Source organism: Myotis nattereri (assembly GCF_964212035.1).
Source record: "Myotis nattereri genome assembly, chromosome: 8".
In the NCBI taxonomy this organism is placed as follows: domain Eukaryota; kingdom Metazoa; phylum Chordata; class Mammalia; order Chiroptera; family Vespertilionidae; genus Myotis; species Myotis nattereri.
This window is the reverse complement of record NC_138083.1, coordinates 9,796,635-9,820,752: the sequence shown is the minus strand read 5'-3', so window position 1 is coordinate 9,820,752 and position 24,118 is coordinate 9,796,635.

Here is a 24,118-nt window from a genome sequence, read left to right as displayed (position 1 = left end):
ACAGGCGATGTGTGGGTCACAGAGAGAAGCTCAACTTCCTCTCCATCACATGCACGTCAGTGTTCTTCCTTTGCTCTGTGATCAGTCAATAAAAACAAAGTTAACTTGCGAAAATAAATACACAAACGAACAACAACCTCCCCCTCCTTCCCAGGAATCAGCTTCATAATAAACAAAAAGCCCTTTAGCTTCTAAGAACTGGAAGAATCCAGGCACAAGGAACTTGCTGGCTTGGGCACTCCTAGGGTAAGCTGGTTTGGAAGCTGACTTAGAATTCTACCCTGCCCACAAGGAGGCCCATTAGTACTTAAACCAGTTACTGAAGCTTCCCTGTTGAACAAAAGGGAAGCGCTCCATCCTCCCCCCCACCCTCTCTCCACCTCACCGCCCCCACCCTGTAAAGTTATTAACACTTCCTGTATGCTTACCATTCTTTTCTTTTCTTTTTTTGAAGAAATAGGAAATTTCCGAATGACTGATGACCTTTATAATCTATCTTTTAAAATACAAATCCTACTAGACTGAAGCCCCAAATCACACCTTTGCATGTTAAAGAGAAAGCCACATTTAAAAAGCAGCCCTTTTTCAGAGACAAGCGAGGGCTTTAGATCATGTCGGAACATTTTTGGGTTTCTGGTTAACCCATTGCAAACCAGTCAGCCAGCCTTCCTACTGTCAGATTCTGTTTGTGTCGAAGTTTCACCAGGTTGTGCGTTCCTTTTGTTTCATTCGTGCCTTATAAATCGGGTGAAACAGGAGATCGGAAGTGAAGGAGGCGCTGAGAGGTGGTGGTGAAAGTGGGGAGCACAGGCTCGCACAGACCCCGGAATTCAGCACCGAGGCAGCTGTAGTCCAGGCCCCGGGAAGCTGCAGCTGCCTTTTCCTAGGAGAAGGGGTGCTTAGCTACCGCAGCTCTCCCTGCGCCCCGCAAAGAATAAACAACCCGCGCCGTGGGCTGGATTGGGTTTGTGAAGCCAGCACATGTTCTCAAGGCTGAGATTTTAAGGTTACCGGGTACCCCTCCGACTGGCAGAAGTTTGTCAGTGTCCTCGAGGTTTTCAGACTTTCGGAATTGTGTTGGAAAAGGTCTACCAGAGCCCACCTTTGTGCGTTGCTATTCTATAAGGGGCGTGCGAGAAATGTTGTTTCCATTGATCAGAGGAGATAAAGAAAAGGCCTTTTGAAAGGCTTTTTCAAAAGGCTTGATCCAAATGCTAAATTTCATTACTGTCTTTTTCAAAGCACGACTCCCATCATATTTCCTATTTGCTCCTCATGGCAACCCGGGGGCTGTCGGAGTAAGCAGCCCTCACGTTGCAGATGAGGAAGGAAAGGTAGGAAAGGTTAACTCGTGCATGCACACAATTGGCAGGAGCAGCTGGCGTTCCCAGTCTCTTTCGCTCGCCCTCCTCAGCAAAGGCAGGTACAGTTTCTATCAGGTTTTATTCAGGTGGAGTTTAAGCATCTCCAGGGTTCATCTTGTGCTAAAGGTTCTGGGAAAAATCCCAAGAGCACAGTAACATACAAAGAAGAGGTTTACGTAAGCATGACTCACCCAACTACCTACTTCAGACTTAGGGGAAGGGACTAATTCTACCTTTGTCATCAGGTACACACCAGGAGCCTTTGCAAGCCCTGCCAGGAACTGGTCTATTTTTATTTTATTACCTAAAGTGACTGTGCAGCTGTTGATCTTGGGGGACCACACTAGATGGCCGTGAGTGGGTGGGGCCTGACTCTGCAGACACAGATAATACTCCGGGACAATGGCAGCCTCCCTTTTACTAGGGGGTGTGAGCCTTTCTTTCCGGAAAGGAAGACTGAATCACAGAATGCAAAACAATGGTGACACAGCAGGTCTGCAGCAGAGCCGGAAACAAAGGAATGGGGTGGAATCTCATTTCCCGGCTGAACTCATAGATTAAATTGTCTTAAGGGTGGACTTTGACCCAAAACTTGTCTTTTTTTCATTGTAATGGTAACTCAGAAGGCAGCATCTAGATGTCCAAATGGACGATCTATTGATTTTTGCTTCAGGAAAGACAAATAAAAGTACCCTGGTCCCCCAGGCAGATCAGTTTAGTGGTGGTGGTGGGCCAGTAATGGGTTTCAGGCATGTACAAAGGGACGTAAAAGCAACAATGATAATAAGACTAAGAATGAATAATAATCATAGCTCACTTACAGCTTGATGTCAGATACTGTTACAGGCACTTTATAAATATGAATTCATTTAAGGGCCACATCAGCCCTATAAGGGAGATGCTGTTATCACCCCAATATAGAGTGGAGAGAACGGAAGTACAGCGAGGCTAAGAAACTTGTCCAAGGCTGGTGATGATGATGGATACAGGTGTAACCCACTTTTCCCAGGGCTCCATGAACACGCAGCTCAATCAGCAGCCTTTGTGCAGGTGAGAAAAAGGCGCCCCTTGGAGCAGGAGCTGCCCCTTTGGGTGGATGGCTGCACAGGCGACCTCAGGGCCCCCACATGGCAAGCGGAGGGAGGGCCAGATTTCAGCTGACACGCACTTCTCCGCGCTGAGTGCCTGTGTGTGGAGCCCACCCTCGTGTCTGTGGTGACGTCATGGCTCCCGCGCACGCTAGCTTGGCCTCTTTGGGCTGCATCCTCCATGATTTCGAGTCTCCATTTTCCCATTTAACAACCAGGGCGGGCGAGGCTGCTGACCTCAGACAGAGGCTTGTAGTGAGGTTTTAACACTGAATTTTCTCGGCACCTGGGAGGCAAAATCAAACATGAGATAGATTATGCCTCTTGTTGGGTCATAATCTCCCTTGGAGACAGGGAGCACCCGCCGAGGGAGTCGTTTTGAGGTGCTGTGGACGATATAGCACAGAGAAGGCACTGGTGTTTCATAAGCCACAGATCATGTCTTCAGTTCTTATCATTGAACTACGTTGGTGCTTGAATAACTTGTCCACTTAAGCTATGTTCTCAGTGAACTCGCTTCCTTGGATTGCTGTCTCAAATGAGCCCTATACTGAAATCGAGTTGGTACCAGTAAATTCGGGAAATGCCTTCAGAATGCCTTTCCCTGTGTTTGAAGGGGCTCGCAGATATTATGTGTGATGCTACATGTTAGTGTGGGGATCAAGCAGCCCACATGTGCCCCTCAGCGCTGCCACTTACAAGCACTAGTGTTCTCATCTGTAAAGCGGGGATATTAACCCCGCCTCTCTCACACACCTGTCAGGTGTGAATGAGAAGACTCCATATAAAATGTGTTGCATCATCCGTGGCAAATAGTAAGTGCTCAAAAAGAGGCCAACTGGATTAATTAATTGGTGATGATTATTAAATAGAATGAAGACCTAAGGGCAGCATTGGCATTTGGATTCTCTTAAATTCTTTAAGTTTAACCCCTAAGAAACTATACTCAACAAATCCATGTAAGTTATCGACCTGTGTTGTCTCTCCTGCCTTCTTAGAGGACGTAATATATTTCTCCAGCCACCAGATGAGTGTAAAGTTTGGTTCCAGATGAGCACATGACTTCCTGTCACCGGGAGGAAGCTTGGGGCCAGAGGATGAGCTGGCATCTTTAACTGCTTAATCACCAGGAGGCATGGATGACAGTTTCTTGTTTTTCTGAGCAGGTTGGCTATGACTTCCTGCATTTTGGATGCGTCAAAACCCAAGGTGTAGTTTGGAGTTGGGAGGCTGATCGGAGCCAGTAAAGGGACTTCTCTCCCCGCGCTCCCCGGGGTAAGTTACGGGCATGAATGATGCAGCTCCGCACATACTTTCGTCTACTGAGAAGGAGCTGCCCCCGGAGCTCTGCTGAGCCAGCTGGACTAGGAAAGGCCCCTTTAAGCTTTCCTCATAGGAGACATCCAGGCTCCTCTACGTGGCAGATATTACTGGTTGCCTAACAACAAGTTGCCTTGGCTACAGTAGTAAGGACTACCCAACGATGGGTTAACCAATAAGGATTTTTCCCCTTCACCTAATAAGAAGTCTTAGATTCCAAGGCTGCTGGAACATTCCAAGCAAGTCATTAAACTCAGACTCGTTCTGCCTTCCTGCCCCACCATCCTATGCATGTGGCTCTCAACTCATGATTCCACGATGACCGCTCATGGCAGAAATGGGGACATATCCATACGGGAAGAGGAAGGGAAGGTAACAGATGTCCATGCTGGCAGAATCTTTGCCTTTTTATTAGAAAAACAATTCTGCAATGGAGTCAGGGAAATCAAAATTTTTTTTTTTTTTTTAAAGCTGGGCTTAATGGCACCCTGAATGATTCTAAGATCCTGTTAATAAGAGAAGAGAAAGGATAGTTGATGAGCAGCTAGCAGTGTCTACCAATTACCACATGGCTATGTCCTTTGCCCTAACAGACATCTATCCTCCTCAGGGTGGCACATGCTTCAGAGAATATTTGTGCCCGCCCTAGGAGGTGAACTCTGATTAGTTTAAGTTACTCAGGGGGATCCCTTTCCTCTTTTCAATGATTAACTTATGCATTGATATGTGACATCATTTTGGGCAATGAGATTTGAGGGCAAAGGTGCCAAAGGGTCTTAGAGAAAAGGCTCTTTCTTCCTAAAGGAAGACTCAAGAAACCAGAGTTATTTTTCTGCCTCTGGATGTTGTTGTGTGAAGATGTGCTGGCTGGAGCTATGCAGTGATGTTGCAGACATGAGGAGAGCTAGCCTGGTAGGCCAAGGCTACTCTGCTGCAGTTGGCATAATGGAAAGACAGGGGGAAATCCATGCTATTCAAGAGGCTGCTGAACTGCTAAATTGGTTGGAGCTACTTTTCTTCCAGCCTTCATCTTTGTGTGAGATGGTAACATTCCCTCCTGTTTAGCTATTTTGAGTTGGGTTTTCTGCTACTTGCACCCAAAGGGCTTCTAATTGATACCTTTACATGATATGACCAGAAGAATGGGTCAACTCTTAAAAAATAAATATGCCTCTATAAAAATGACTATCTAACTTCATCTCCCACTTCCCCTAACCTGCTGTTCTTTCACCAGGCCAGGGGCACGCCTGCCTCTGGGCCATCGGCCTAGTCTTATCCCTCTGCCTGGAATGCTTCCTCCCACATAGACATTTAGCTTCATCCATCACTGTATTCTGTCTTATCATGGATGTTCCCATCAAATATTACCTTATCAGAAAGGCTCCCTGACTGCCCTATCTAAAGTACAGCTCACTCTCTCGCTCTGTCCCGCCATCTCCTCGCCCTGCCTTCCCCTTCATAAAACTGATCACCAATGGGAAGAGCACGGACTGCCTGGTCTCTTTGCTACTTGACTGTCTCCTCATCTTGTTTGTGGTTGTTGACAGCGAGGTTCAGTTCCTCTGACAGTGCCCGGTGCATCGTGGCTGCTCGATGTGTATTTGATGAATAAATGCAAGCGTTGACTCAAAGCGTTGCTTCTACAACTCCCATTTTGCCATAAGAGGGCAGGGTTTGGAGCCAAACACACCTGACTTTGAACTTTGGCTTTGCCACTCGCCAGCTATGTGAACCCGGTCAAGGTGGCAAGCCTCCATTTCTTCATCGATAACAGTTTTTTGAAGCAGCTCATCCAGCCCGGCCAGTGTGGCTCAGTTGTTGAGCATTGACCTACGCACCAGGAGGTCACGGCTGGATTCAGGACAGGGCATGGCATGCAGGAGACAGCTGATCAATGATTCTCTCTTGTCATTGATGTTTCTCTCTCTCTCTCCCTCCTTCTCTGAAGTCAATAAAAATAAATAAATAAATAAAACCCCACATAGCTCATTCACTTGTTAGAGACAAGTAAGAGAAGAAATCTGAAGTGCTGAGGTCCATGTGAGGTGAGTTCGTGAGGTGCAAGTACTCCTGTGCTGTTGAAGGAGGTGTTTGCCCTGGGAAGGACCCGAGCCTCTGCCGGCAGGTCCTCCCCATCCCTGGAAGGAGAGCGCTGCTTCCTTACTTCCAGGCGCCCCCCTTCCCCCGCGGCACCCCTCCCCCCGCAATGCCCCGGGTGGGCCATGTAAATACTGAGAGTCCTCCCGCTTAGCTACTTGTACATTCCCCCTGCAGCCTTCTAGTTCTCATTTTAAGTTTGTTTCCAACATGCTCTTCCAACCCAGATGAACCCAGGCTCAGAAATGAAAGGACTTAGGCTATTGCTTTCCAATGCTCCTGGGTGAAGGCAGGGAGGCCACTCCTGTGGGGGGCTGGTCCTTAAACTCAGCAGAGACTGAGCCACCTGCTGAGTTCCCACCACAGGGAGCTCCTGGGTGCGGAGCCTGCTCCCCACGGAGGCTCCAGACTTGCCCGATAACCCACTCAGACATCATCTTTTGGGAGTTTCCATGTAGAGTCATGAAACCTCTCTGTTTGGGTTCCCCTTCCCCCATTGGGAGTGTTATTACCATAGTCGCCAGAAGGAAGAAGGCCTTTCACTCATTCATTCATTCATTCATTCATGCATGCATGCATTCCTTCATTGAACAATTACTGTGTGCTACTGCATGCCAGGTACTGTGTTCCCAGGGCATTTCTTTGCTAATAGGTGAGCTAAGAAAGCACTAATAAGCAAAAAGTTAATTTATAAGTCAATACAGAATTGAATTGTAAATGTTATATTTATTATAATTACAATTAGTAAATTAATTAAATTTATCCATTCACGACAACCTCAATATAGTAGCTGTAACATGCTGAGTAATATCCTAAGTTCTTTATATATTAACTCAATGCTTCCCTATTTTACAAATGAGGAAACTAAGAAACCAAAAGGTTAAGTATCTTTTAAACTCCCACAGCAGTTAAGTGGCCAGTGGGATTTGAAGGCCAGCCCTATGGATTTTTAAAAATATATATTTTTATTGACTTCAGAGAGAAAGGGAGAGGGAGAGAGAGATAGAAACATCAATGATGAGAGAGAATCACTGATTGGCTGCCTCCTACATGCCCCCCACTGGGGATCAAGCCCTCACTTGGCATGAACCCTGACGAGGAATCAAACCGTGACCTCCTGGTTCATAGGTCAACGCTCAACAATTAAGTCCATATGGATTTTTGAGTCCATCTTGTAACCACGTGACAGCACTCTGTCTGACCTTTGAGCAGCCCATGACTGAGAGGACAGGAGGAGGTCAGTGCTGACAGGTGACACGCAGGAGGGTGAGCTGGGCCAGGATGAGGCGTGGGATGGTGGATGGTAGGGGTCTCTCTCACGTGGGAGAGGCCAGGCAGAGACCTGAGGGATGAGAAAGGGCCAGCAATCTGGGAAAAAACCCTGTAGGTCGAGAGGACAGAAAATGCAGAAGCTTGAAGCAGGAAGGTGTGTGGCACATTTCAGGGACAGAGAAAAGGCCCATGTGACCGGGGCGTGTGACCAGGTGAAGCTGACCCTGGGGAAGCCAAGAGTGGAAAGGTAGGCAGGGGGCAGAGCCTGGTGGGTTGTCATTCAGATTCCATTCAAAAGAGAAAACTGCTCAATAAACCACCTTGCTCAGGGTCTGTGGGGCTTGTGGCTGGCATTTGTCACAGAGCTCCAGGAGCTGCAGAAAACCTATCATGCCCTGTGGCCGAAAACCTGTAAGCATCTGTGAAATTCTCCTTCCTTTGCAAGTGTCTGCACATAATCGAGTCTCTCCGGACTGACTGGTGGTCCGACCTGGCCACAGCTCTGGACCCAGTGACCCAAGTTGAGCTCTACAACCTGGGCGGAAATTATGCTAACCTCAAGACTTCCCCGAAGAAGCGGTGGTTCCTTGGTTGTGGATTAAAAAAAATTCTGAGTATTAGACTGTTTTCCTATGATTTCCTTTGATTTCTTAAAATGGGTCGCAGGAGTCAAAAATAGGAAGAAAGAAGGTGGGCTTTATGCAATCGCTTTCCAGCGAGTCCCGTTTCCTGTCATTTGTGTATGCCTCCGCAGTGGAGACTCCTCCTGGACTTTCGGCTTTGCCAGGTAAACAAAACACTCGAGTTAAGAGGAAATAAAGAGCCAGGCCAATGAGCCAATATTCTGCAACAAGAATTTATGCGCTGGCACCGCTTGGCTTGCATGCAATTGGGTAAACAATCTGAGTACAGCGGTCAGAACACGTGGGTGGTCCCGATAGCTGAAGCGCGTTGGACCCCAGCTGACCACTGTGAGGGGCAAGGGCGGCCCCTTTGGGAAGTTCTTCGGAGGGGAATACCTGGGAATTTCACAGAAGATGCACCAAGAGGAAGTGACAAGGTCAGGCAGCCGGAGTTAGAATCCCCGGCCCCCCATTTCCTGCTGGGTGACCTTGGGAAAGTTACTTAACCACCCAGAGCCCATTTTGCAGGGTTGTCCTGAGGGCATTGGATAAATCAATTTGTAATCGATAACAAATTGAAGTTAGTTCAGAGCCTGGTGTGAGTAAGGCTTCGATAAACATATCTATGTGTTTCTTTTTCCATCAGCCCCTTCCCAGTCCGCAGCCTGTGGCCCCAGAGCCACTGCCCCACACACTCTCTGCGGGACCTCAGCGGGGAGGCGAGCGTGTGCCCGCACGGAGGCCCCACAGAGCAACAGCCTTGCAGAGAGCCCCTTACAAAGGAGGCTTGGCTCTAGGGCAGGGTTTCTAGTGACAGGGACAGATCATCCTTTGTTGTGGGAACTGTGCTGGGCACTGTAAGGCGTTTAGGAGCATCTCTGGCCTTTACATACTAGATGCCGGTAGCACCCCCTCCCCCAACAGTTGTGACAACCAACATTGTCTCCAGACATTGTCAAATGTCCTCAGGGGACAAGCCACAGGGAACACTTTATATTTATTGTTTTAAAAACCTATTAATTGCCAAAACCGGTTTGGCTCAGTGGATAGAGCGTCAGCTTGCGGACTGAAAGGTCCCAGGTTCGATTCCGGTCAAGGGCATGTACCTGGGTTGCGGGCACCTCCCCAGTGGGAGATGTGCAGGAGGCAGCTGATCGATGTTTCTTTCTCATCGATGTTTCTAACTCTCTATCTCTCTCCCTTCCTCTCTGTAAAAAATCAATAAAATATATTTTAAAAAAAACACCTATTAATTAAATCATATGCCCTTATTGCTGGGGAACAGAGAGAGAGAAGGGAGGAAAGGAAGAAAGGAAGGAGGAAAAAAGAGAGGAGGGAGGAAATGTACATAGATGAATAGAACAGAACTAAAACTAACTAGAACAAAACACTCCTCTCTATCCCTATAAAAGTTTTAGAAAATATTCTTGAAAACTATTTTTTTTAATGTGAGAATTTATAGACCAAAATATCTTTGGACTCTTGCCCTGGCCAGTGTGGAGCAGTGGTTAGAGCGTCGACCCCTGCACCTATGGGCTGTGGATTCGATTACCAGTCAGGGGCACGTGTCTAGGTGGCAGTTTTGATCCTTGCCCCAGTTGGATGCCTGTGGGAGGCAATCAATCAATCAATGTATCTCTCTCACATTGATATTTCTCTCTCCCCCTCCCTCCCTTCCACTCTCTCTAAAGATCACTGGAAAGAAATATCCTTGGGTGAGCATTAACAACAACAAATCTTTGAACCCAACCATAACACCCTTAATATAATCACAACTCCAGCAAAAGCTCCTAGGCCGGAGATGACGACCTTGAATCTCAGCTCCACCCCTCATAAGCCATGTGACAGTGGTTGAGCTTTCTCAGCTTCCTCATCTGTACCTCAGTTTCCTCCTTGTACCTAACTGCGCACACTGCCTGAAATACTGAGCATGCGCTCTTAACGTTTGCCAAAATATGTAAGTGAATGCCCTGTGCCACCCAGGGCTCAGTGCTTCCCACAAATCCGTGCACGTGGAGACCAGATAACCGTACAAAATAGATGTTAATTTGTCCCCATTCTGCAGGTCAGGAACCTGATGCTGACAGTAATTGCCGTGGTCACACAGTAGGCAGTAGAGTTTAGCAGTTGGCTCCTCGGTGACTCTGCTGTCCTGCCCCCTTGGTACTGATGTTGTTTAGAATTAGAAAACCACCCCAACAAGAGCAGAAGAAAGGCCAGTCTGCCTCCATCTCCAGGGTCCTCTGGCCTGGGAAAAACCCAGGAATCCTGGGGCACTTCCTCCATTGATAGAGTCATTTATTTTCTGTGGTCCCCTGCGGAAGACGGCTGTCAGGAAATCCCAGGAAATGTCCCCAAGGCAAAAAGGTGGCAGAAACTTGAGAGGAGCCAGTACCCCGTGATTTGCTGCAATGTCTTCGATAACCTAAGAGGCACCTGTCACATCCGTGTATTCTACTGGTCACACAGCCAATCCTGATAGGACAGGGTGGGGATTCCAGGAGGATGGGAATATCGGGGGTTGTGGGACCATCTCAGAGGGTGCCTCCTGCACCAGCTGTATGTCACAGAAATCCTTCAAAAAAAGATATACTTCAACGAGGAAACCAGTTTCATAAAAGATTGAGGCTCACATTGTAGATGATTAGTTCACTTGGAAAGACATTCCTGGGATATTTTACAAACACTTTTCACATAAAAGATAAGAAACACAACATATTGGGTCAGTTGCTATATGAATTTAGATCTTGAAAAGCAAATTAGCTAGAAACCTTGACTTTGAGGAATAGATACTGAGGCTAATGCATGTGGTTCTAGAATATGATATATACTAGAGGCCCAGTGCACAAAATTCGTGCATGGGTGGGGTCCCTAGTCCTGGCCTGCGATCAATACTGATCAGGGCTGGGCTGATTGGGATCTACTGGTGGGGGCGAGGAACAGGGTGTGGAAGTTTGGCCACTAGCCCCGAGGAGGGACCTGGCCCTTGGCCCCCCTGGGAAAGGGGCCACGTCCGCAGTCACCCACCCCCGGTTCCCCATCCCAGCCTGGGGCCCGAAGGCCCTGGGCAGGGTCAGAAGAGGAGGCGACGGTTACCAGCCGGGTGCGGAAGGAACAAACGCTGGATGCCAACGCTGATGCCAGCGCCCTGACACTGTCTGGTTTCCCGGCCCCCCTTCCCGTTTCCCTCGCCACTGTGCCACCACTGTGGTGGGTGGATGGCAGACCAATTGGGGCCTGCCAGCGGGTGGAGGGATGGCATGGTACATTGGCCACCAACTCCGAGGAGGGAGCAGGCCCTTGGCCCCCTGGGAAAGGGGCCGTGTCTGCCACCACTCAGCCCCGGTTCCTTGTCCAGGCCTGAATTCTGACCCCAATCAGGTGATTGGGGCCTGTCGGTCAGTGGGAGGGACCACGGGAGGTTGACTAATTGGGGATGGTTGGCTGTGGGAGTGCACTGACCACCAGGGGGCAGCTCCTGCGTCGAGCATCTGACCCCTGGTGGTCAGTGCATGTCATAGTGACCAGTTATTCCGGTCATCCTGGTTGTTCCAGTCTTTCCAGTCAGTTAGGCTTTTATATATATACTAGAGGCCTGGTGCACAAAAATTTGTGCACTCGGGGGGGGGGGTGGTGGTGGTGGTCCCTCAGCCCGGCCTGTGCCCTCTCTCAGTCTGGGACCCCTCAGGGGATGACCACCTGCTGGCTTAGGCCTGCTCCCGGGGGATTGGGCCTAAGCTGGCAGTCAGACATCCCTCTGGCAGCCCGGGAGCCCTTGGGGGATGTCCACTTGCCAGCAGGGAGCAGACCTAAGCTGCAGTCGGACATCCTTAGCGCTGCTGAGGAGGCAGGAGAGGCTCCCACCACCACCGCTGTCAGCCTGGCAGCCGCCAGCCTGGCTTGTGGCTGAGCAGAGCTCCCCTGTGGGAGCTCACTGACCACCAGGGGGCAGCTCCTGCATTGAGCATCTGCCCCCTGGTGGTCAGTGTGTGTCATAGTGACCAGTCACTCCCAGTCTTTCTGCTGTTAGGATCCATTTGCATATTACCCTTTTATTATATAGGACTAGAGGCCTGATGCAGAAAATTCATCCAAGAGTAGACCTTCCTTCCCCCGGCTGCTGGCACTGTCTTACCTCTGGCACCTGGGACTCGGGTTTCCCTCGCAACCCCGGCATCGTCCAGAAGTTCGTCCAGAAGGACATCTGGGAGGACACCTGGTCTAATTAGCATATTATGCTTTTATTATTATAGATAGATAAGAATATAGTAAGTTAATAAGTATTATGATACTACAGTCTTTAAAAATGTATAGTCAGTCAACCTTTGAGATTTGTTTAGTATGCCCAGGAATTAGAGATTAGATACATCCCTCTCTTGATGGGAAGACATAATTTTTTGAATATTACACTTGTTTTCACAAAGTGTTATTAACTACAAGACCCTCATGATCTGGCTTCTGCTTGGTGTTAAGACATACTCTCATTCATCTCAATCTCCCTCCTCTGGGAAACTCTCAAACACAAGACCCCTCCTACCTCAGGACCTTTGCACTTCCTGTCACTGGCCCAGCCTTCATGAATTTCTGTGCATATGCAATTTCTTCAGAGTCCTTTCTCTACCTGCCCCTCTCCCCCGCCGCCCAGTTATTCTCATTTTCATCAACTAGTTTGTTGTTGAAATCTTTAATAATAAATCTATAATAATAAAAGCACTCCATAGCCTGATTTATCTTTAATTCTTAAATTGTTTATTGCCTATCTTCCCCTAAAAATATAAACTCCTCGTTGCACATATTTGATTATTTATCCCCAGTAAGCTAACACACTATGTTGCATACAATTGGTGCTAAATAAATATTCTCTGAATTGGTTTTTACTCTGAATTTACAGAAGAGTGACTAACGTTGGCTGTGCTCGCCTTCGATCGGTGGGCATCTGACTTTTGCTTATTTCTGGTGGCCAAGGGTTGCCTTTATCGGGGACAACAGCAGCAAAGCATGTGCTGGCTTGTGTACCAGGAGGTGACACTAGGGAAAGAATGCCACGGCAGCTTTAAACAGAGAAGCATATCCACCGCTCAGTGCACCCCACCTGCTCATAGAGAATCCCAACCTGAACGCGCGACAAGTTGGGGTGCACAGTCAAGCCCACTTAGCAAATGTTTGTTCTAAGACGTGCTTTCCTTTTGTTTCCTGTAAGGATGGCTTCAAGCGCTGCCAGGATCTGAGGTCAGAGAAACACGAGGAGGCTATTAACATATCAATGGAGGAATCGCCCTGGATCTAGAATTTGGAATAATATTTGCATCTCAAGCTCCTAAACTGCCCAGGCAAGCCTGCTTATTGATTGCCTTTAATTTCCCCTTAAAACAGTGTCTGTTTCTGAATAAAAGATTAATGGAGGAGGGCTCAGTGTGCTGGTGATTTATGCGCAGTTCTGCCTCCTTACCGTCCAGAAGCACGCAGCACACAGGGCCCCACCCCGGACGCTGGAATCCAGTTCCTCCAGAAGAATTGCTGCTGATCACCAAAGCCTGCAGCTTCATCGAATCTGTCTTTGTTCACTCCATCTTCGTGCTTACAAAAGGGGGGAGGGGGGTGGGTGGGATTTATACGGAAAAAAAAACGTACCTGAAGAGTACAGAGCATCACTAGGAGAGAGGGCTGAGGATAGAGCTCTAACATGCCCTCATAAATAAAATGGAGGACTCCTTTGGGATGTCTGAGCTGCGCTTCTCCTTGCTCTCGCCTTTAACAGATACACCAGTATCGCCCAGTATAAACAGGGTGACCTGAAAAGTAAACCATTGTACCAGTTTGGAGCAGCTCCAGCATTTTTGTCCTGGCTGCACATTTCTACTTCCTTTTGGGGAAGAAAAAAACATGAGAAGGAAGTGAAGATTTCTGCTCTGGGTAAAGTTTGGAAACTTCTTTCTGTAAATGAATGGTGGGTAATAATAATAACATTAATAATAGCAATCATTTATCAAGCACTTTTACAAAAATTTGTACTAAAAGCTTTCTACTCTTTATCTCATTTAATCTTGGCTCCAACCGTCGAAGGAGGTCCTACTCATATTCCCACACAGGCGAGGCTCAGGGGAGCGCGGGAAACTGCCCAAGTTTGAAAGTGGCAGAGCCAGCTTTTGAAGCTGGGTGTGTTTGGGTCTAAAATCCAAGAATGCAATCCCGCCAGGAGAAGTGCGTACATCTGGGTTGGCCTCCCTCTACATGTATTTAGTCCGTATGGCGGACGGAGGAAGCATACACTGTCTAGTTAGCCAGCCAACTAGGAGCCTCGAGCTTCCAATCCTAGGACTGTCTTTTAATACCTGGGCTTAACCGCTAGGAAACATCATCTCCCATGGCCAAGTCGGATTCCGGGAGACAGTTTTCTTCCAGTGTGTTGATTTTGGTCATTCTACATGGGCACTTTCAGCATAAGTGACTTATGATGCTGCAGAGATGCAAGGGGCAGAGCGGAAAGCCGGGTCCATGAGAATCAGAATATGATGGGACTCACGACAGAATGCCCTGTTACCCCAGCAACAGGGATTACATTCCCAGCACTGATAAAGGGAATGAATGACACTCCCAAGATGCCACTCACTGAGAAGTTCACATTTTGCTCCTCTACTAAATAGATACGGGGATGACCAAAGTTGGAGCTGCGTGTGTGAGAGGCGGGCTTGAGATGTTTGCTAGTTTCCCTTTTTGGGGGGAACATGTAGAATAATTATTGATCTAGTGATCACGACTGAGCTAGAATTAAAGTTCTGGTAGAAAGAATGAGACCAGATTTTAGAAGCAAAAAGTGAATGTGCCCGTTGTATAGTTTGGGATAATGATTCCTAATTCCCTAATTCTGTGATTCTCCACACTTCCAACTCATCTTTCCAATTATTGCTTCATTGATTCAAACCAAAAAAGCAAAAAGCAAAACAGAAGATATTGATGGAGCATTGTCCACCGACAGACTCTGTCACAGGTACCAGGACTAAGACAATAAGCAAGACCAACCTAGATTGTACAAATCATTCAATGGAGACATACACTGAGCAAATAATTGCATGAATAATAATAATTTAACTACCATTTTGATACTTGCTTTGAAAAGAAACAAACATAGGATCAAAGAGACTATATTTGAACTGCACATAAACGTCTATCATACCTCCTGACTACCTGTAATTCCTTTTCCATTTCCCTCACCAGAAGGTGTTGGCTATGCCTGTAGACTCTGCAATTGAACCATAGGTTTTCAAATCCTTTCTTGGAAAAGTTACTGAACGTATCTGAGCCTAATGTCCCTTAGCTGTAGAATAAAAATAATAGAAGTACCCATCCATGGAGTTATCATTAGAATCAAATGAGATGATCTAATTAAAATACTTAGCCTTAGAGATGGGTATACAGTGAGTGCTCAATTCAGTCTAGTTGCTATTGTTAGTCTCTGAAAGTGACGTCTGTGTGTTTTCTCCCCCATGCAGAGAGGTATTGGATTGTTTGCTCATGATGTGGTCAGGAGCGTGATTTGGAGAGTGGCTTGCTAGGGTCAGAAGCCTGGACAGTGCTCGATAGCTGTGTCCTTGGGCAGGCCAGTGACCTCTCTGGACTCCATTTCCTTCATCTACAAAGGGAAGATTAACTCACAATTAGAGTTAATGCACATAAGACACTCAGCTCAGTGAATGGTGGCTGCTATTATTATGACTTTATTATTTTGGACTCTGTATGAAACCTAATAATGCCCAACAATGCCTTTAATCCCCCAGTTTTAGTGATGTTTATGCACCAGTTTCTAACTGGGATTCTGAAAGTCTTTCTCCATGGAGTGAATTGTCTTTATCCCCTAACATTTCTCCTGAAAGCTCTTATTTGGCGAGTACATTGACAAGAGGGGTGCTAGATAAGGGATTTTGTCTTTAAAACACTTCTTTCATCTCCACCGTTGCCATGGGATTTGTGTCATTTTGCTTGGGTGATCAGATTACGTTTCATAAACAATATCCCCTGTGTTTAAAAATCTTTAAACAGCCACTTATAAGTGTCTTGACTTGGACTCCCGTTAATGCCTTGTTTGACTTGGGCCTCCCACTGTCCGAGAGGCCGAAGATCAGCTGTGTACACCAGCATCAGACTCCTGAGTAGAGACCCATATTTTTAAAAATATAATTTTCTTATTTGAAACAGCTCCTTTGTTTTCTGATATCCTCTTGTAGAAGAACTTCATCTCCTGTCCCTTGTAACCCTCCCCAAATCATAATTATTGCTGCATTTTTATTTATTGAAAATTAAAATATTGACTTGAGAGAGAGAGAGACATCGATTTGCTGCTATTCTACTTACTTATTCATTCTACTTATTTATTCATTCATTAGTTGGTTCTTTCTTGTATGTGCCCTGACCTGGGATGGAACCCACAATCTTGGCATATCAGGCTGATGCTTCAACTAACTAATCGACCCAGCAGGGCTCTATTGCTGCACTTTTAGATTTCTTACTTTCCCTGGAGTTCATCTTTGGTTTTCTTTACCCAGACTTTCAAAGTGAAAATTTGCCAGCTCACCCTGATCCGTCATCACCTTGGGCAATTGGGGAGAACTGGACAGTTTAAATTGCACTTGTCATTTAGGCTTTAACAAAAATTTAATGTTCAAATGGAAGCATGAAAATTCCTGTTGTTTAATGGGGATCCTGTATTATGTGCTGTTGCTGCATGCAACTCATTTGGTGTGTACGTTCCACGATAGCTTTTTTTTTTTTTAAATGTTTTTATTGATTTTTTGAGAGAGAGAGAGAGAGAGGAAGGAAGAGGGAAAGAGAGATAGAAACATCAATGATGAGAGAGAATCATTGATTGGCTGCCTCCTGCACTTCCCCACTGGCGACTGAGCCCACAACCTGGGCATGTGCCCTGATCGGGAATCAAATCATGACCTCCTGGTTCATAGGTCAACACTCAACCACTGAGCCACACCGGCTGGGCCACGATGGCTTTCTAAGAGAGCCTTCCCTGACTCCATCCCCCTACCCCAGCTAAAGCAGCATACCGGGTCACTCTGTCCCATTCTCTATTCTGCTGGCTTTGGAACACCGAGCAATATCTTGAATTACCTTTGATTTGTTTATTCTATCTTGGCTGTCTCGTCCCTTCTAGCAGAAGCTCTCAGCCTCAGCACTATTGACTTTTGGGTGGATAAATTTGTGCTGTGAGGGCTGTGCTATGCCTTGCAGGGTTTTTAACTGCATCCCTGTTTTCTACCAGTTGCATCTTCCCCCGCCCCCTGTATCGTGACAACTAAAAATGTCTCCAGATGTTGCCAGATGTCTTCTGGAGGGCATGGTCGCTCCATGTCAAGAAACACTGTTCTAGAATTTAAGGCCTGTCTCAACCTGGCACCTTATTAGTAGTTAATAGATTACTGTTGAAGGACTAAATGAGCAACCCTCAATGGTAAGTGGTCTCATCCCCATTACATAGCCACTGAGGCTCTGGACTGGACATGACCTGCTCAGGGTGGCACAGCAGCAAGGGTTGCAACTGGATTCCACCCAGGTTGGTCTGAAATCCAAGTTCAGTCTCACCCTTTTTAAAAAAAACATCATTTTATTGATTTTAGAGAGGAAGAGAGAGGCAGATGGAGATAGAAACATCAATGATTAGAGAGAATCATTGATTGGCTGCCTCCTGCATGCCCCTACTGGGGATCGAGCCCACGACCCAGACATGGGCCCTGACTGGGAAGCGAACCCAGGACCCTTCAGTCCACAGACCAAAGCTCTATCCACTGAGCAAAACCAGCTGGGGCCAAGTTCAGTCTCTTTACTTTAGGCCTCACTAATATGCGGATAATACTATAGTTAATAATATTGTAATAACTATGTATGGTGCCAGGTGGGTACTAGACTTACCAGGGGGATCATGTTGTAAGTTACACAACTGTCTCTAACCACTACGCTGTACATCTGAAACCAATATAAAATCATATTCACTGTCAACTGTAATGGAAAAATATTTACCAGTATGTTAGCTGAAAATAAAAAAGCCACCTGGGTCCTTTCATTGTGGATCGCGTCTATGAGCTTCCACAACCAGCCTCACTTCACACTACTCTCTAAGCAGGTGATACCCTCCTAAGTCCATTATTTAGCTTATTTCATCTCATTTTTACCTAGTGTGGAGAAATAAGAATGCTATTTTAACAACTAGTAGCAATATCTTCTTAGAATTATCATGAACACTTGGATAGTTTAAAATATATATATCTACTAGAGGCCCAGTGCATGAAATTTGTGCCTGGGGAGAGGTGTCCCTCAACCTGGCCTTCACTCTCTCCAATCTCAAACATCCCTCTCACAATCCAGGACCACTGGTTCCTAACTGCTCACCTGTCTGCCAGCCTGATCACCCCCTAACTGCTCCCCTGCTGACCTGATTGATGCCTAACTGCTCCCCTGCCAGCCTGATTGCCCACAATTGCCCTCTCCTGCCATGACCCACCTTCTTTACCAGGACTGGCCTCCTCCACAGAACTGTGGGACCCCCAGGCCTCACTGTGCAGAGCAGCCGCGGGGCTCCGCCTCTGCTGTGCCTGTGGCCATCTTGTGGAGGCCACCTTGTGACGAAATTGCACGAGGGCATCGTGTGAGGGCATGACGCCACCTAGGCTTTTATTACATAGGATGTTTTTGCTTGGCTAGGGTGGCTCAGTGCTTGAGTATCGACCTATGAACAAATAAAATATATAAAAATCAATACATATATAAAAATAAAATGTTTCATACATATTAAAAAACAATAATAAAAATGTCTTTATTGATTTTATAGAGAGAGGAAGGGAGAAGGATAGAGAGATAGAAACATCTATCAGCTGCCTGCTGCACGCCCCCTACTGGGGATTGAGCCTGCAACCCGGGCATATACCCTTGACTGGAATTGAACCCAAGACCCTTCAGTCTGCAGGCCGACGCTCTATCCACCAAGCCAAACTGGCAAGGGCTATGCTGGTTTTTCTGAGTAGAAGAGTCCCCCTGTCCAGGCAGGGTATCAACAGGGTGGAGTGAGATGGGAAATCCATGAGGATTTGTGAGAACAATTGAATGGGAAGAAGATAGAATTTCAAGGTGGGTAGAAGTCTCACAAAATTGGAAGATAGGAAGAGAAGAGATCAGAGATGGGAGGGCTCTTCAGTGAGATAAACTAACCTCCTAAGCCAGAAGGCACGATGGTTAAGGATGGTTCAGCAAGCTATGATCCATGGGCCAAACCCAGTCAATGTCTAGTTTTGTAACTTAAAGTTCATATTTGAGTTGCATATTTAAGTAGAATTTTGCCAAGCAGATTTGGAAGGAACTATAGAATGTTGGGATTTGAGGATTACAGTCAGCAAACTGCAACCCATGGGCCAAATCGGGCATACTGCCTATTATTGTAAATAAAGTTTTATTTGAACACAGCCACACCCATTCATTTATGCATTGTCCATGGTTGCTTTTACTAGACAAAGGCAGAGATAGTATGGTCCCCAAAGCCTTCAATATTTACTGTATGGACCTTTATAGAAAAACATTTGCCCACCCATGGTGTTGGGATTAAGCACTTAATCTCTGTTTTACGACTTCCGTGTAATTTTGGTTCCATAGCTATCAAAAGGGAGTGCGAATACCTCTGGCTTGATGTAAGAAGTAAATTCAATAATTCTAGTAAGTGCTAACTCAATGATAGTTATTCACCCAAATTAAAGACTTCCAAGGGTTTCCTATATTCCTTTTTTCATTTTTGTATGAGTTTTGGGTATGCAGCATAGCGTTGGCTTTCCCATACTCTTGATGGCCTAGGTTATAATTTTACTGGATCTTTTTTGTTCTTATAAAAATTAAACCATCCATCAAAAACATTTGAGGAATTTGGGCAGCCACCCTTCCTGTTCCAGAAATGAGAGATCATAAAATACTGGCGGCATATTTTCAGTATATTTGATGTTGAAAACAGGGCGGGGGCCACTTAGGAAGTGCCCATTGGCGAGCTATGGGGCACTGCCTTTGTCTATTCTGGATATCATTTTGGCTCAGGACTGAAACATTAGGGTATCCAGATGAGATTTCTAGGAGATGAAAAATTGGTATGGTAGGGTCAAGATCCACAACGCTTTCAAAAACGTCAAATGAAGGGTTGGAAGAAATAAGAGAATGTTTACCAGGGACTTATGTGGATTCTGGCATCAATTACTTAAGTCTGGGAATGGGGAGACTTGGCCAGACAGCAGTTCCTGGGAAGTAGATCTGGGCTTCTAGTTGGCCACAAGCTCAATTTGAGCCAGATGTATGATCTGCCAAGGAAATGATCAGAGGCCGCATTGGCAGCGTCAAGTATATATGCCTTGTGGGTCCAAGGAAGGAAAGTAAGAAAACAGCTTAAATGAGCTAGAGGGGAAGTTACAGAGAAAAATTATAAATTTGAATGGGCACGTTGCCAACATTGAGCAGGCTGAGGGGGAGGGTCGGGCAGGTTGGTGAGTCATCTGGGAGCCGCCAGGATGAGGACTGACTAAGGATCTAGAGATATTTCCTGGGAAAAGAGATGACCACAGGGAAGAGAGCTTTCCTAAAGCTCTGAAGTCCTTCCACGGAAATAGCTGCCTTACCGTCTCCATCGGCTTTTCTTTGGGGGGAGGGGGGGACGGTCCACGTGGAAATATCCACAGTATCAGCTCAGCTTATAACATCCTACCCCGTGTACCCCAAGTCCATGGTCTTAAGTGAGGTGAGTCCCAGAAAGCCATTGCAATCCTGCTTTCCCGCTGAGAGCTGATGGGACAAGGGATGCATGCCTGCTAGAAGCCAGGGCATCTCTCGGGAATGTGCAGCTTGCCCTGGGGACTGCCAGTCTGCCTCTCCGTGTGACTGTAGCTGTAACGTGTGAGTGTGGGGCACACGGGCAGCCATTTTGCCAGCAGGACAATGAAGCAGTTGAGAGAATCAACCTGTGGAGAGAAAAGAATGAGGCAGAGACGCAGAGCTAGAAGAGAGAGGGTGTGGCCAGGCTGGAGTCTTCTCAGCTTCCCAGTCCCGTTGCAGTTCTTCTGAAGCCCAGTGCCTTCCTGGACCTGGACTTCATGGGATAGCCATGTCCTTGTCATCCATCCCCCTTTTACTTCTGCTAGGTCAACCGGGTGCCTTCGGTTGTAACTCAACGTGTGTGAACCAGTTCCGAGTGCAGGAGCAATTAGCTGGGTCTGTGGCAGGCACAGGGGTGAATCCTGGTCAGCCACAGAGAGTGAGGACAGTTCTGTTTCTGGCTCATTCCAGTAGAAGCTGAATGACCCTCAGACTCTGGGATGCACAAGGCAAGAGCTTGGCCTTGGGCTTCAGAAAGACTTGGAATTGACAACGGGCTCTGCCACATTCCAGCTGTGAGACGTCGGGAATGTTCTTAACCTTTGCTGAGCCCGTTCCTTCTGCAGAATGGGGAGCACAGGCACACCTCAAACAACTGTTCTGAGGCGAGATGATCTAATGTCTCTCTTCCTATTGCTGCTGGAAGAAGTTGCCACAGGCCCTATCTGGTTTGGCTCAGTGGATAGAGCGTCGGCCTGTGGACTGAAGGGTCCCGGGTTCGATTCCGGTCAAGGGCATGTACCTTGGTTGCAGGCGCATCCCCAGTGGGGGATGTGCATGAGGCAGCTGATCGATGTTTCTCTCTCATCGATGTTTCTAACTCTCTATCCCTCTCCCTTCCTCTCTGTAAAAAAATCAATAAAATATATATATTAAAAAAGAAAAAAGAAGTTGCCACAGGTGCAGTGGCTTCAGGCAGACAAACTCATTATCTTCTGTGGTGGAGGTCAGAAATCCGCAATGGGTTGCGCTTGGCTAAGGTCAAGGTGTCGGCAGGGCTGACCCTCTGGAGGCTCTAGAGAAGAAGCCTTGGCCTTTTCAGCTTCTAGAGGCCTGCGTTCCTTGACCTGTGGCTCCTTCTTCCAGATTCAAGGGCATCACTGCCCCTCTGCGTCCCTTCATGTCTCCTCTGACATTGACCCTCCAGCCACCTTCTTTCACTTATAAGGGCCCTGTGATCACATTGGACCCACCTGGATAACCAACACTAATGTCTCCATTTAAAAGTCCTCAACTTAATCACACCTGCCAAGTCCCGTTTGCCATGAAAGGCACCATATTCACAGGTTCCAAGGGTTAGGGGTGGATATCATTCAGGGGCCATTATTCTGCCCCAAATGGAAACAGCCTACATGTCCATCAGCAGAGGAATGGATAAATTATAGTGTAATCACACCATGGCCTATTGTTTGGCAATAAAAAGAAATGAGCTACTGATACATGTGATAATACGGGTGAACCTCAAAATCATTATGCTGAAAGGTGCCAGACCCAAAAGGGTCTATACTGTATGATTCCATTTAAATAAAACTCTAGAAATTATATCGCAATCTATAGTGACAAAAAGCAGATCTGGTTGCCTGGTAATGGGAGTGAGGGTAGCAGAAGGGAGAGATGACAAAAAAAACTTGTGGGGAATAAAGAACATGCTCACTAAATTGGTGATGATGTTGTCATATGTAAATATACATACATGCATACATACATATATATGACAGAAAACAGCAAATTGTACCTTTAAATGTGCAGTTTCTTGTATGTCAATTACATGTCAACAAAGCTATTTTATTGGTATTTATTTATTTTAATTTTTTAAAAAGATATTTTTCCATTGATTTTAGAGAGAGTGGGAGAGAGGGGGAAGACAGAGAGAAACATCAATGTGAGAGAAATACATCGATTGGTTGCCTCCTGCATGTGCCCTGACCAGGGCTCAGGCCAGGGAGAAGCCTGCAACCTAGGTATGTGCCCTTAACTGGAATCAAACCCAGGACCTTTGGTCTGCAGGTCGACACTCTATCTACTGAGCCAAACTGGCTAGGGCAATAAAGCTGTTTTTAAAATCCCTCCAAATATTACAATATTCTTGTTGTTTCAATTACTATCATTACTGTTGTTATTCACAACCCAGAGGTGTGCAATGAATGCAGCGGCCTTTCCAATGCACTGAACATTCATCAGCCTTTTTCTTCTCATGGGTGTTGCCTTTTAAAAACCATCCCTAAGCTCTCTTTATATGTCCAGGCTGTGAAATGGGTGTGTCGTGTGTGATGCAGGTTGCACAGATGTTCTCCAGTGTTGCGTTTTGGAGCTGAGTTTTGGTGCTGAGGATCCGGTGGTATTTACTTCTGATCGGCTAGCATACTTCTTGGCAGAGCACTGCCCTGTGGATTCCTTTCCTGGCACCTAGGGTCAGCGCTGAGCAGTTATCTTACAAAACAGGTTTGTCTGGCAACTGGTACTTGTAATCTTCCCTATGATTTGGTTGGTCAAGTCTATTGTCTCTTGTCAGGGTGCTGCTGGCTTACAGGTGAAAGGCATTGGGCTTTGATGGGCATTCTGAGGTACTTAACCCAAAACCCAGCTCTTAATAAAATAACAGTCAAGAGTGCTTCTCCTCCCTACTTCTGTTTCAATGACAGTGAACGGGTTTCAATGAGTTGCTTCTGAGTTTGTCTTTCTTGATCCTAAGAGACAGAGGTAGACACATGTTTTGTCTGTTAATCCCAATAACAAGCCTAAGATTTTGTGCGCAGTAGGCCCTGAGATCGAGAGGTATGTTTTGTTTTCCCTAGTAACTAGGCTGAGCTGGATAACTGTCTGTGTGGGGTGGAGTGAGGGGCATGCCCAGGAGGTGCTTCTAGAATGTTGTCACTGCAGTCCTACATGCAAACATAATATTCATCAAAAAGTAGTAAGATGGGCCCAGCTGGTGTGGCTCAGTGGTTGAGCATGGACCTATGACCAGGAGGTCATGGTTTGATTCCTGGTCAGGGCACATGCCCAGGTTGCGAGTGTGATCCCCAAAGGGGGGTGTGTAGAAGGCAGCCGATCCATGATTCTCTCTCATCATTGATGTTTCTCTCTCCCTCTCCCCCTCCCTTCCTCTCTGAAATCAATCAAAACATACATATATTTTTAAAGTAGTAAGACAGGAGCTCCCTCTGACAGGCACTCCCTACCTTTTTTTTTTTTTTAATTTCAGCATCTCACCCCAGTAGGTGCCCTGTTCTGACAACCAAACATGTCTCCAGACATTGTCCAATGTCCTCTGGGGAGAAGAATTGCCCTTGGTAAAGAATCACTGGTCTCTGATTAGTAAAGGCTTAACAATGACTTTCACAGTTCCAAAGAGATGAAAGAGATATCCTTAGATTACTGGGCCAGTAAAAACACAAGGGGGCCTTTATTTCTCTCTCGCACTCTTTTTTTCACTAGCAGAACTTCCTAGTGG